Source organism: Mizuhopecten yessoensis, unplaced genomic scaffold, assembly GCF_002113885.1.
Source record: "Mizuhopecten yessoensis strain PY_sf001 unplaced genomic scaffold, ASM211388v2 scaffold7087, whole genome shotgun sequence".
NCBI lineage: Eukaryota > Metazoa > Mollusca > Bivalvia > Pectinida > Pectinidae > Mizuhopecten > Mizuhopecten yessoensis.
This window is the reverse complement of record NW_018406874.1, coordinates 249,693-264,846: the sequence shown is the minus strand read 5'-3', so window position 1 is coordinate 264,846 and position 15,154 is coordinate 249,693.

Below are 15,154 nucleotides of genomic sequence, written 5' to 3'. Positions count from 1 at the left end.
CAATGATATTGTCATTGTTTTAAAAACTTCTAACCGTCTCTTGGCAGGTGATACACATTGACTAAAACCATCATCGTCATGTATTACATTCAAACAACGTTAAATAGAGATATCGAGTCTCTTATCATATGGCAAAAAATGGCTGATGACATTTAACCAAGATAAAACTGCATGATGTACTGTTCATTTTAGATTCTAACAAGATTGAGGAAGATTCAGATTTTATTTTTGATGGACGTTTTTAAACTATTACTGATCATCATTAGCACTTAGGTTTAACTTTTAACTCAATGCAATATGTATGTGAATTGTTGAATGGCTGCCTGTATTATCACAGGGTAATCTTCATATGCAAGTATAGATGCTTTATATTTTGAAAATGGTCTAGAAACTCTTTCCAATAGAAGAAAACGAAGAAAACGAAGAAAACGCAAACTTTTATATAAAATGCATAATAATGTACATGCAACTTCTGATTATTTAAACACTCTTCTGGCGNTCCCACGATACATAAGTCACATCACCTCCTTTCGACCACTGTTGTGAATTGACAGAGATGAGATAGTTTTCAATAATAAGAGTCTCAAGGAGTTTACCTCTGTCGTTTGCCTCGTAGCGATTCTTTTTACCAAACCGTTCCGATATACGTCCATTAAAGTCGCCAAGAATAATAACGGTACCTTGTTCGCTATACCGTTGATATAAATCAGACAGTGCTTGTAACGTTTCTCGGTACAGAGTCATAGATAGATTAGTCGACGGCATCAATACCCCGAAGACATACATAAACGACTTGTCCACCAGTTGTACTGAGACCCCTATTATACGATCATTCCCTTCGTTCATCAGGGGCGATATATTCAGGTATTTCTTCCAAAGAATCGCAATTCCACCAAACCCTCTCGGATGCGTCCTCAGTTCCAACTCTATAGGAATGCGTGAATCACTCCGTCCAAATGAGTCAAAACTACAGTCAATACTGTTCAGAAAATTAAGCTGTTCTGGCGGTAACCAATGTTCCGTTATAACAGCAATGTCCGTATCGCGAAGAATCTCGCCTAGTAAAGGGGTGCCGTACATTACCCCTCGAGTGTTCCACGTAAGAAGCTTCACGACAAAAAATAGTAAGAACGAGAGCATCAACACAGAGTTATTCACCACGAGTATGGACTGTTGGAACGACTACCGTAGTTATCTTCCCGTTCACCCCCGCGATTTTTGTACCGATTATCGCCACGATCCTCCCACTCGCGTACAAGAACGCCGTCCGGCCAGAAGTACGGATCGGTTGCCGTTGCGAAATTATCTTCGCAAACATTTATGCGTGCTGTGTAAGTAGGAAAGTCTGTGTCCCAGAACTTAATAATACGCATCATAGTGACGTTAACTCCTCTTTCCGCTGCGTATGTCCTTACAGAGCTCACAACTTCATCTGCAGTGGCATCTGCAGTAATACGCGACATTATGAGCCTTTTGCTTCTAGGTCTACGACGAACACCACGGAATTCGTATGTACATTTCCCTGCCTCCTCACTAGGTTGTTGATGTTGCGTATTCTGCCAATGAACAGTAGCAATTGATTTCGTGCGTTTATCTCGCGTCTCTTTAGGATCAACATGTTCATTACGGCCCTTGCTTTGTGTATTCTGCACCGATTCGTCGATCGCAGTGTCTTTATTTCGGTTAGATAATTGCTCTATTATTCCGCTTATTGTTAGTGAAAATAATCAGTACACCAAAAGAAATAACAACGAGTAAAGAATTCTTCATTTTGGACTTTCTCTTATCATTACTAGTTCCTCTTTTATACCTTCCATTGCTCGCAGTTGGAACTCTTTAGATAATTCATTACGATCTTTGCCATCCTTAAGTTCTTTAAAAACATCTTCTTCATATGTACAATATTTTCCTTTTTCCTTAAGTATTGGTGCCCGTGAATTGACTATTTTGCATATTAAGGTGAGACATCGGTGCAGTTCTCTTTTATACTATCTGTTAAGGAATGTGAAAACTCGATCTGTTATTGTTGACATCCATGTGAGAATTCCTTTCACTTTTTCTTCGAGAGTCAACTTGTCACCAACGAAAGGCGTATCCTGTTCCCGAATTTGAATTCGGTAGATGTTGTCTTTAACTTACACCTACTTTTGTTTGGGAATTCTCAGTTTCGCAGGAACAGAACTCAATTATTAAAATCCAGTAATCCCTTTTAATTGTGGGTGTATTTCATAGGTATAACTAATACATATCTGACACTAAAGTCGTGTATACGATATTTATTAGCGGTATAGTTATATTGGTACAAGTTCAACTCATCATTAACTGTATCATATGTAACATCAAAGCAGATACGTTTGACTGATCCACTTTCACCTTCTCCGACCCAAACTGTATTCTTCTGTTCACCTCTCCACTTCCCAAGTCACAATTTTCTATTAGTTAAATAGAATAATTACCTAATCAAATCATATTGTTATAAAAAAGCATATGTACATATATACTTTATACCGCCCTTCACTTCCAGTGTTAATTCGCCCTTTGCTTGCTATTAAATTATTAATATGTATTGCATGTTGCGTGCTAAAATTCACTGTCACAATATATTCGTCCTAGGGCGAAAAAGGCAAAACTCAAACTATAGGGAACTTTTCCGGTACACAGCATTTTTTGTTGTATTATGGAGAAGACTACTGTTAAACAATTGTTGTCCGACCCCTTAGAATCATTTGTTGAATTAAATATCTTGTAAAATCTGTATTGACATAATTGGTGAACCATCCACTGTCGCACTTATCATGCTCGGTCCTTGTGTTATTGACACGTCCTATAACTACAATACTGTTTGGCTCGATCCTTGTGTTATTGACACGTCCTATAACTACAATACTGTTTGGCTCGATCCTTGTGTTATTGACACGTCCTATAACTACAATACTGTTTGGCTCGATCCTTGTGTTATTGACACGTCCTATAACTACAATACTGTTTGGCTCGATCCTTGTGTTATTGACACGTCCTATAACTACAATACTGTTTGGCTCGATCCTTGTGTTATTGACACGTCCTATAACTACAATACTGTTTGGCTCGATCCTTGTGTTATTGACACGTCCTATAACTACAATACTGTTTGGCTCGATCCTTGTGTTATTGACACGTCCTATAACTACAATACTGTTTGGCTCGATCCTTGTGTTATTGACACGTCCTATAACTACAATACTGTTTGGCTCGATCCTTGTGTTATTGACACGTCCTATAACTACAATACTGTTTGGCTCGATCCTTGTGTTATTGACACGTCCTATAACTACAATACTGTTTGGCTCGATCCTTGTGTTATTGACACGTCCTATAACTACAATACTGTTTGGCTCGATCCTTGTGTTATTGACACGTCCTATAACTACAATACTGTTTGGCTCGATCCTTGTGTTATTGACACGTCCTATAACTACAATACTGTTTGGCTCGATCCTTGTGTTATTGACACGTCCTATAACTACAATACTGTTTGGCTCGATCCTTGTGTTATTGACACGTCCTATAACTACAATACTGTTTGGCTCGATCCTTGTGTTATTGACACGTCCTATAACTACAATACTGTTTGGCTCGATCCTTGTGTTATTGACACGTCCTATAACTACAATACTGTTTGGCTCGATCCTTGTGTTATTGACACGTCCTATAACTACAATACTGTTTGGCTCGATCCTTGTGTTATTGACACGTCCTATAACTACAATACTGTTTGGCTCGATCCTTGTGTTATTGACACGTCCTATAACTACAATACTGTTTGGCTCGATCCTTGTGTTATTGACACGTCCTATAACTACAATACTGTTTGGCTCGATCCTTGTGTTATTGACACGTCCTATAACTACAATACTGTTTGGCTCGATCCTTGTGTTATTGACACGTCCTATAACTACAATACTGTTTGGCTCGATCCTTGTGTTATTGACACGTCCTATAACTACAATACTGTTTGGCTCGATCCTTGTGTTATTGACACGTCCTATAACTACAATACTGTTTGGCTCGATCCTTGTGTTATTGACACGTCCTATAACTACAATACTGTTTGGCTCGATCCTTGTGTTATTGACACGTCCTATAACTACAATACTGTTTGGCTCGATCCTTGTGTTATTGACACGTCCTATAACTACAATACTGTTTGGCTCGATCCTTGTGTTATTGACACGTCCTATAACTACAATACTGTTTGGCTCGATCCTTGTGTTATTGACACGTCCTATAACTACAATACTGTTTGGCTCGATCCTTGTGTTATTGACACGTCCTATAACTACAATACTGTTTGGCTCGATCCTTGTGTTATTGACACGTCCTATAACTACAATACTGTTTGGCTCGATCCTTGTGTTATTGACACGTCCTATAACTACAATACTGTTTGGCTCGATCCTTGTGTTATTGACACGTCCTATAACTACAATACTGTTTGGCTCGATCCTTGTGTTATTGACACGTCCTATAACTACAATACTGTTTGGCTCGATCCTTGTGTTATTGACACGTCCTATAACTACAATACTGTTTGGCTCGATCCTTGTGTTATTGACACGTCCTATAACTACAATACTGTTTGGCTCGATCCTTGTGTTATTGACACGTCCTATAACTACAATACTGTTTGGCTCGATCCTTGTGTTATTGACACGTCCTATAACTACAATACTGTTTGGCTCGATCCTTGTGTTATTGACACGTCCTATAACTACAATACTGTTTGGCTCGATCCTTGTGTTATTGACACGTCCTATAACTACAATACTGTTTGGCTCGATCCTTGTGTTATTGACACGTCCTATAACTACAATACTGTTTGGCTCGATCCTTGTGTTATTGACACGTCCTATAACTACAATACTGTTTGGCTCGATCCTTGTGTTATTGACACGTCCTATAACTACAATACTGTTTGGCTCGATCCTTGTGTTATTGACACGTCCTATAACTACAATACTGTTTGGCTCGATCCTTGTGTTATTGACACGTCCTATAACTACAATACTGTTTGGCTCGATCCTTGTGTTATTGACACGTCCTATAACTACAATACTGTTTGGCTCGATCCTTGTGTTATTGACACGTCCTATAACTACAATACTGTTTGGCTCGATCCTTGTGTTATTGACACGTCCTATAACTACAATACTGTTTGGCTCGATCCTTGTGTTATTGACACGTCCTATAACTACAATACTGTTTGGCTCGATCCTTGTGTTATTGACACGTCCTATAACTACAATACTGTTTGGCTCGATCCTTGTGTTATTGACACGTCCTATAACTACAATACTGTTTGGCTCGATCCTTGTGTTATTGACACGTCCTATAACTACAATACTGTTTGGCTCGATCCTTGTGTTATTGACACGTCCTATAACTACAATACTGTTTGGCTCGATCCTTGTGTTATTGACACGTCCTATAACTACAATACTGTTTGGCTCGATCCTTGTGTTATTGACACGTCCTATAACTACAATACTGTTTGGCTCGATCCTTGTGTTATTGACACGTCCTATAACTACAATACTGTTTGGCTCGATCCTTGTGTTATTGACACGTCCTATAACTACAATACTGTTTGGCTCGATCCTTGTGTTATTGACACGTCCTATAACTACAATACTGTTTGGCTCGATCCTTGTGTTATTGACACGTCCTATAACTACAATACTGTTTGGCTCGATCCTTGTGTTATTGACACGTCCTATAACTACAATACTGTTTGGCTCGATCCTTGTGTTATTGACACGTCCTATAACTACAATACTGTTTGGCTCGATCCTTGTGTTATTGACACGTCCTATAACTACAATACTGTTTGGCTCGATCCTTGTGTTATTGACACGTCCTATAACTACAATACTGTTTGGCTCGATCCTTGTGTTATTGACACGTCCTATAACTACAATACTGTTTGGCTCGATCCTTGTGTTATTGACACGTCCTATAACTACAATACTGTTTGGCTCGATCCTTGTGTTATTGACACGTCCTATAACTACAATACTGTTTGGCTCGATCCTTGTGTTATTGACACGTCCTATAACTACAATACTGTTTGGCTCGATCCTTGTGTTATTGACACGTCCTATAACTACAATACTGTTTGGCTCGATCCTTGTGTTATTGACACGTCCTATAACTACAATACTGTTTGGCTCGATCCTTGTGTTATTGACACGTCCTATAACTACAATACTGTTTGGCTCGATCCTTGTGTTATTGACACGTCCTATAACTACAATACTGTTTGGCTCGATCCTTGTGTTATTGACACGTCTTATAACTACAATACTGTTTGGCTCGATCCTTGTGTTATTAACACGTCTTATAACTACTTTACTGTTTGGCTCGATCCTTGTGTTATTTACACGTCCTATAACTACAATACTGTTTGGCTCGATCCTTGTGTTATTAACACGTCTTATAACTACAATACTGTTTGGCTCGATCCTTATGTTATTGACACGTCCTATAACTACAATACTGTTTAGCTCGGTACTTGTGTTATTTACACGTCCTATAACTACAATATTGTTTGGCTCGATACTTGTGTTATTGACACGTCCTATAACTACAATCCTGTTTGGCTCGGTACTTGTGTTATTTACACGTCCTACAACTACAATACTGTTTGGCTCGATCATTGTGTTTTTGACGCGTCCTTTAACTACACTACTGTTTGGCTCGATCCGTGTGTTATTGACACGTCCTATAACTACAATACTGTTTGGCTCGGTCCTTGTGTTATTAACACGTCTTATAACTACAATACTGTTTGGCTCGGTCCTTGTGTTATTAACACGTCTTATAACTACAATACTGTTTGGCTCGATCCTTGGGTTATTAACACGTCTTATAACTACTTTACTGTTTGGCTCGATCCTTGTGTTATTTACACGTCCTATAACTACAATATTGTTTGGCTCGATCCTTGTGTTATTGACACGTCCTATAACTACAATTCTGTTTGACATAATGCTGTAACCGACACACGTGCAAATCATACGTCAGATCCTTGTGAAAATAAACTTTGGAGACAACCTTCTTATTTACCTCTAGTTCTTGTCCGAGTCTATCTACGTAGTCTGTCCATTTGAAAACTATACTTGTGTTGTACACACACAACGACAAAATTGATCACTATACGGACACGGCCTTAATCGAAACATAATGGGCATTTAAACATTTGATTGTTATTGAATAAATTTGAATTGAGTTGTCTTTAAAATGTTTCACTCCTTTAGCTAATTTTATTGTATTTTATAACCTACGTCTAATACAAACGAAAGTATGTATGACTGTAGGCCCAGTCATTATGGAAGTGTACAAATCAATGATTTACACGTTACGTATAACACCTTGTGTGATAACCTATTCTAACATATTGGACTACCAACTGGTTTATATGCATTTTTATATCCACTTCTGCCCGAACAGATATTTAGTCGTATGAACAAGCATTAGACGATTTAAAGTTTAATCTCATCAGATGCAGTCTACTGTAAACATATAAAGCACTACATAGGCTGGATGACTTCGCTTTTTAGGCAATATCAATAAAACCTTTCACACTGCAATAGATGTTTGTACATTTGACATTTGCATCTGTGAAAATTTCCTATTTATATCCCAGTAATGATAAGCGATAATTGAAACGATGTCATTAAATTCCAGTCGTAATATCTTTTGAAAAAAAATCTAAATTAATTTAGATTTTGTCAATAATGACCCTAGATGTTTCCTTCCTGTGATTTTTTCTTTAACTAGAAGTGAAGAGAACCTTGCCGACACAAAGCAAACCATAGCTATGTAGCATCATCTCCAGCATGACCTGACATTGATGTTTTCAGACCGCCATACAACGCTAGGTAAACAACACGCGGAACTCACATAGGCCGTGTTCCGGGCTCTATGCAATAACATACAACAACACCAGTGTGATACGCTCCTGGACAATGGCGGCCGATAATTCCTCCGGTTAATCCGACGTGTTCTGTCCTTCCATATCAACGTATTGGTTTAAAGTTCACTTCCAATCCATTAATTACAATCTATTTTCTGATGGACTACGAATACACCGGATTGGATAATCTGAATAAAATTGCAATAAATGTATCCGTTCTTATAGCAAATCGATGGATCCAGCGGGGTAAAAATGCATAATAAAATATTTCCGAACAAGCCAAATATTGACAGAAATTGAGAAACGATGGCTTGCCGAGCCCGCCATGTATTTATACATAACAAATTGATCGTATGTCTTTTGAGACAAATTTTGATTGCTTTTATAGGGGACGGAAACCATACCCTGAGGCTACATCCAACTTCCATTAACTGTAACTATAATCCCAATATTATTACAATTGATCTTAATTCCATTGCTCCTATTAACAGTTACTTTCACTCGCCGGATAGGGAGAGGGTACGGTGGCTATTGTGATGGAAGCATTGATTGGGTCTACGTGTAAATATCTGCGCTAAAACCTGTTTTTATTACTAGTGAAATGATGGCATATATATTTTTTTATCGTATCACAAGCTGAGATTGTTCGCATTTTATGTTTCTCGTAACTTCTTTTATATTTACACGTGCCATTTAATAAAAAAATTGTGACTTTAATATGTATTACCAATTAAGAAAATTTAAATAAAAACCTGGTTTAAGCATAAATCATCTGTTGTACATGTAGCTAGTAGTTGTAGATTCGTGATGTTATAAATGACTGATATACACCTTTCCGATTTTTGCTGCATTTCAGGTATGTTTCGTAACGCTTAAGACATTGAATGTTTTCTTTTGACCTTTAATACCACTGATGAATCGAAATCATATGACGGCTTTCAGCGCCTACAATCAAATTTTTAAAATAGGAGCTTCATTTTTGGTATTTCTACTGATTATTAGGCGTAAAACGGTGGTTGACTGCTGGTAGACTAACTGGTTTTCGAGGTTAGACACAGCTTTGCAAAAGGAAATGTCGTTCTGGCAGGATTGGTAAGTGGAAATGACCTGTCGTAGCCAAACATTTCTGAATTTGTAACGTTATCAAGGTTACATAGACAATGCTTCCATCACAATAATTCCGTTATCGTCATATTTTATATATTTTCTAAACCACCATACACCTGGACTGTTCATTCATTTGAACTTAAGAAGCACTGGTGAGTCCTAAATAGACGTAAAAGGCCTAATGGTACAGTAACATATTAACTTTGTTTGGATTAGTACATTTTAGTAATTTCAGATAAATGCTTCCCTTTTTTCGCATTTCGAGGGATTTTTTTTTATCATATCATATTGCACATTGAGTGTCAAAGTTTGATACTGTAAACTACTCCTGGTATATGTAAAGATAACTTGAGGTAAATTACCTGAACTATCTGAAGTTGACTGAACAGGAAGCCCGGCGAATTACCAAACCGCACTAAAACATATACACCATTCCTGACAATACATTCAGATATAGAGATGAATAAGTTCTTGAATAAGGTTTTTTTCAAGTAGCGTTTCATTTTTGTTGTTGTCTTTTCAGACTGTACATCCTACATCTGTAAGGATTAAACGATTTGTAACATATTCATACCAAGAAATGCTTGACATCTGGTATAAGAAAAGCAAGGAACCTTCCTCATGTTCCCCAAGCTCAGAAGTTGCTGTGCTGTATCACTGTAGTAGCGAAGTTTAGTAAGTAGGTACATACATGACGGAAACGTTGTAATGGCGGTTGCCACATTAGTGGAGGAAACGTGAACTGTGTCAGATCACACAGCTTAGCCTCAAGCGTACTATTGGGGTTCGTGATGTTTTCCTTTTAATGCTGGTGCCAGCTCAGTTCACGGTGTTTTCTTCTGCTTGGGGGTTCGGGTATTTAGTTCTTGTATACCGAGGGTGTGGTATATTACATTGTTGCTGAGGTACCCCTTTGGGATGCTGTTCTTGTATGCTGATGCTTTGGTCTATAATGTCTTTTGGATGTTGACACTGTGGTGTATTTTGTCCTTATGTGTTTGCGCTGTGCAGTATTTTGTTCTTGTGTGTGGCCACTTTGTTGAACTTGTCTTTGTGCATTGCCGCTGAAGTGAACTTGTCTTGGTCAGTTGACGCTGCGGTAAGATTTTTTGTTGGCTATGCAATATTTGAAATTGCATACTGGCGCTTTCCCATATTTTGTTCTCGTATGTTGATACAGTGATATTTTTACCTTCAAACTTTGATGTTAAAATACCTATTTGTTTTATATGTTGACAATATGGTATTATAAGCCCTACGTTTTACGTGTTGGTGTTTAAATACGTATTTGTTTTATATGTTGATGCTATGGTATTTCATGTCCTTGTGTGTTGCTGTTTAGCTACATTTTGTCCTTGTGTGTTGATGCTGTGGCATAGCTTAGATGCTATGGTTAATTGCATAAATGCACGATCTGTTCAACAGCAAACACCGTTTTTTGTTCATAATGCAACTTTATTTTGGCACTATAGTACCAAATTATCAATATTATGTCATATTGCTCTGCAACCAATAAGGCCACACTCAAAACTAGTCATGAACTTAATTGTGAATGAGTCCTTTGTTTGAGATGAAGTGCATCATTACTGGGATTACTAAAGACCTGGTCAGGGATAATGACGCCTCTTCTGAACCTGACATTTTGTCTCAATACTGTAATGGTGTTTACACGAGAAAAATTCAGACTCGCCTTAAGGCTTTAATGGATCAGAGAGGTGTCGCATTCTTATTTGAATTAGATCCTGTGAGATTACAATGGAATACGGATGCAAACAAATATTAACTTTACCATTGGGCGCCTTAGTTGTATCGATGTGAATTACAATGTCTTGATTACACAAATAATCCCGAATGTTGACGATGTATTAACAGCAAGTGGCTTGTAAATGTATTCAATGATGGAGGATCAAGAGAAATTCTAGTTTCTAAGAGGGATATGTTTTGTTGCCTTTCCTTTTACTTTAAGTGTCTGTGTCATGCCATAAAGTTGTTAATAATCTTTTATAGAGGGAAAAATAAAGTGCATTAAAATATATAGCCTGACCGCCTTGTGTGTCGGGCTATATATATAAATATAGATAGTAGATACAACATCTTGGCTGTCATCACCACAGCTCCATGTTGTAGGAATGTTGTAATGACATAGTAACCAACAATGTTGTGTTGGTTTGTATCTTACCATTAGTATACAACTAACCCTTGATGTTAATTAATTGTGGATTGCTGAATGTATACATGTGTATTCAGGGACCAGTCAATAAGTTTATGAAATGACAGAAAAATATCTGAAAATTAAACTATGATAACTTGCATCATTTTAAATGTCTTTTTTTTTCATGTTAAACAAGATGACATTTTCAGTCGATGACTCACATTTGTAGACGCCATGAAAATCCACATCAATTATAGATTACATAGTCATTTAATGTTTTAAGATGTAAAATTATTTAGAATTTTTCTAGTAATCTTTAAAATAAAAAATACTGCAAAACTAAATGAATCTTAAAGTCTTGATTCTATCGATTGCATGCAAATGTTGCTTTACATGTTCGAGATCAGAAAACTAAATAAAGTCGCTATTTAGATGTAAAAGATGTCATTATTAACTTTCTGCTTTAAACAATATTGCAACATGTAACGTTTTGATAATGCAGCATATTGTAAACTGAAAATAATACATGTGGCTATTTAGAAATACTTCAACACATTTAGAGTGAATATGTAGATATATGAAAATAATGTAACAGATCGATATTAAGAAACAATATATAAAATCGGCTACTAAAATAATGCAAAATGTTTCTGATAAAAAATATTACATGTGGTTAATACGTAAAAGACAGGATATCGTTTTGTAATAATAATACAAATTGAAGCTATCACGATTTGATAGAACATATAACTATTAAGGTGTAATACAATAAATCAGTTTAAAAGTATTACAACATGTCGTTATTTAAGTGAATACAACACACAAAATGTATTCATTTCTATTTAAAACACGATATGTCTCCATTAAGAAATAATATAACACGCCGCTCTTTTTATATAATACATGATAGAAAAATAAATTATTCAAATGTTCTAAGTTAGATGTTATACAACATATTTTGTTAAACAAACACTTTTATTTTCGAAAGACAAACGGATTGGATACCAGGCATAGCCTCTCCAACAGAGTAACAGACAGTGGTATGAGCATAGACATTACAATATACACATACACATAAACAAGTTGATATTATCAAATAAAGAATTAAATAAAGAAACGGAAACAACCACTAAACACTGCATTTTTAAAATTATTCTATTGTTTTAAACTTAACTTTTCGTTTAGGCCCGGAAAAACAATATTTATACACTGTATTAAGAAAAAAAAGGAATGATTAAATATACAAAACATATGATGGTTTTTAATTCTTCACCCAACACATACAGGGCACAACAAGGCTTTTGTCAGATTTACAAATGCTATTTCACGTTGCCTTCGTTGCGGACATTCTGACAGGTATAAGTAGAACGAGAGGTTAATTGTAGACTTTTTTGTATTTAAATGCGGGTACTCCAATTCGACAAATGAAATCAGTCCTGTCACTCGCTTGTATGGTCTATCGTACAATATTGTAGGGTTATTAACCAATGAAAAATGATGTTAAATCGAAAACGTGATAGAATCAGTAATGCTAAAATATATAGTTATTCAAAAGAAACTTATCAACATTGAGATTGAATGCAATTTATAGATATTTTAGAAAGAATAATCTTAATTTAACTATTTAGATATAATATAGCAAACCGCTTTAAAGATGTTTTACAACATGTCCGTTTTAAGAAATGCATACAACTTTTATACTTTTAATATTAGTAAGTCTGTTTTACATCAGTAGCTATACTATCAGTATATTAGAATAACACCAGTCCTTCTGCTATTAGCGTTAAAACTGAAATACTTATAACGTAAGTTTTGTAATATCACCTCTTCCATACTTGTCAAATTGGCATGTTAAGAAAGAAAACTATACGTATATCAATCAGTACGTAAGCAGACAACTTTGATACTGATGCTGTCTTACGAAATGAATGAAACACTTTACATTCAACGACATAAATAGTATAGTAACACGTTCTGATCGATGTCTCAGGACCTCGCCTAGCCTGTAGGCTTGGGGTGAAGGATTCGATCTCTCTGTGTGTCGTTTTAAATTGTTATACCATCTTTACGGGTGGCGTTATACAGATGTGTTTTTGGAGTATCCGTGTATGTGTGCACGTGAAACGAGTGATATAGTGTCCCCCTTTCTCATGGAGAGTGATATTCTGAAAAGGCTTCATTTCTTATTTTTGCCTGAAGCTGGCTGTATTGCTATAATAGCCAATCGATACAATATCTACTTGAATGATTCTATTTTGATAGAAGTTAGGAAATCCCTTACACTTTTGGAACATCTGGTCTTATTCCTCTTGCACGTTTTTTAATCATATACATGTAAATCTTTACTTGCTCATATTTTGCAATAATTTGATCGATTTTAAGTTCGATTTAATATTTTGCATACATTTCGGTATTCTAATGTTGCATTTTTTGGCGATATTGATATATAGGTATATTTACATACATTCTCCCTTAAAGATGCATTCAACATATTCTATCACACATCCACTGAAAGCGAAAATGAAGACGCATGCTGTTTTCGTCGCATGAATTTCTTAGCCATTTCTTTGACCTGCTTGATGTTTTTGAAACGAGCATGTGTGAGTCAATATGTCAAAGGATTACTTTTTTCTGTGGTTAGATTGACAAAAAACTTACTTTTATGATTATTACTATGTAACATACACATTTTGACATTTATTATTATTTTTGCACTGTTGTTATAAAGCTGGTAAATAGTTATACATACGTAAAGCTGTTATACATTTGTTAGTTAATATACAATACATTATGCTTTTAATACATAACCAGCAACGATTCGGAAACAAGTACTAAATACTGATTATGAAAAGTTCATTTTGTCTGATGAAGGTGACAGTGTACATATCGTACTAGTCATCGAAACGTCACATAGAAATTTTTATTGGTTGTGTAAAAATAATTTTCATAATCCATACTTACCAACCTGAGGAAAATGTTTAGAAAACAAAGTGCTTAGTACTTATACAATGTCCGTTTCGTTAAGTTAGATATACGATACTGACAGCAGATATAGTAATAATTAAATCATATTGAAAGTAAGTTCATAAATTATTTTCGTAGAATGGCAGAAATATTAAGGGGACATGTACACAAAGTATTAATTACCGATGACGATGAATATGAATATCAGTGATATTTATAATCGCGGACATAAATATTATTATATGGTCATATACATATGCAATTAACAAAAAATGAAGATATGTCGTTATTAGGTTTTGAGATATCCTCATCATTGTATATATTTCCTACAATGTAAATAATCATTCGTCCCTACAATGTAGCAACTTCAATAGGGCGTTAATAACAATGTAAGTAATGTAAATTCGACCGCCTCGGACAAATTAATCTTCATGATCACGTTATTGACAAAACGTTCGATGGTAATCTTTTCATCTTCCTGTCTATTTGAAACATATTTAAGGCTCACTGCACAAATCCCTTTCAAATACAGTGTTTCTTTTCTCTGGTGACAAATGTGCCATGCAATGTATCAGGAATTAATGTTTTGCAATCCAGACGTTTTCATGTAGCATCATTGGTAAAATCCAATCGGCGCTACCAAATCGCTTACCAGAGTTTAACACACCATTTAGTCAGTGACTAATGAGATTTAAATACGGTGCCCAGTCACCGCTAGGGCCTCGGATAAAACCTTGGCGGGGCGACGATTATACCTATGGTAGGTGACCATACAAGCAAAAAGGAAATTCAAATGATCGGCAACCAGGAATGTATAATGTCAAGAAAATAGAGTTTTTACGACGGCGGTGCATGCCCGTTTATTCACATACGATAATGATTCTGTATAAATAATTCAGTAGTTCGCGTCTATACACTGTACACATGGTGACAATGTTATGTTGGGTTTCATCCAAATTTACTTTGCGTCTAATTGG